Source organism: Arvicanthis niloticus, chromosome 1, assembly GCF_011762505.2.
Source record: "Arvicanthis niloticus isolate mArvNil1 chromosome 1, mArvNil1.pat.X, whole genome shotgun sequence".
NCBI lineage: Eukaryota > Metazoa > Chordata > Mammalia > Rodentia > Muridae > Arvicanthis > Arvicanthis niloticus.
The window spans coordinates 83,902,231-83,902,853 of NC_047658.1; the positions used below are offsets into that span (position 1 = coordinate 83,902,231).

Genomic DNA, 623 nt, shown 5'->3' on the forward strand with positions numbered 1-623 from the left:
GTAAAGTACAGCTTCATGCTCTGGACAACAAGGCCATTTCTTCCGCCTTCCGTCTTTGCATTGCAGAACTTCCAGCAGTGGCATGTTGGGTCAGAGTGTCCAGAGGTTCACTACCTCTGTGGTTGGTCACAGCCACTATGAGGAGGGTCTGGGGAAGAATTTGTCATTTTCAGTGGAAAACCAGTGATGTTTACTGGCTATGATGACCGTGTACTTTGGATCTGGATTTGCTGCTCCTTTCTTTATAGTAAGGCACCAGCTACTTAAAAAATAAGGACATGCCGGGCGGTGGTAGCGCACGCCTTTAATCCCAGCACTTGGGAGGCAGAAGCAGGTGGATTTCTGAGTTCAAGGCCAGCCTGGTCTACAGAGTGAGTTCCAGGACAGCCAGGGCTACCCAGAAAAACCCTGTCTCGAAAAACCAAAAAAAAAAAAAAAAAAAAAAAAGGACATTTAACTCATGCCTTTAACAGAATGAAGGAAGTTTAAGAGATATGATCTGAAAATTGGATTAAACTCTTGAACTCTTATATTAGAAAAAATTGTAAATAAATTAATGACATAAATATTTTAAAAAACAATTAAAGTACACAGAAAACTTCACTTTTTCTAAAATCTTTTTT

The 623-nt window shown here is 40.1% G+C and overlaps 1 pseudogene; it reads left to right on the forward strand.

Annotated features, from left to right (window-relative positions):
• Positions 1-274, forward strand: LOC117694592 (cytochrome c oxidase subunit 7C, mitochondrial pseudogene; annotated as a pseudogene).
• Positions 275-623: the final 349 nt, after the last annotated feature.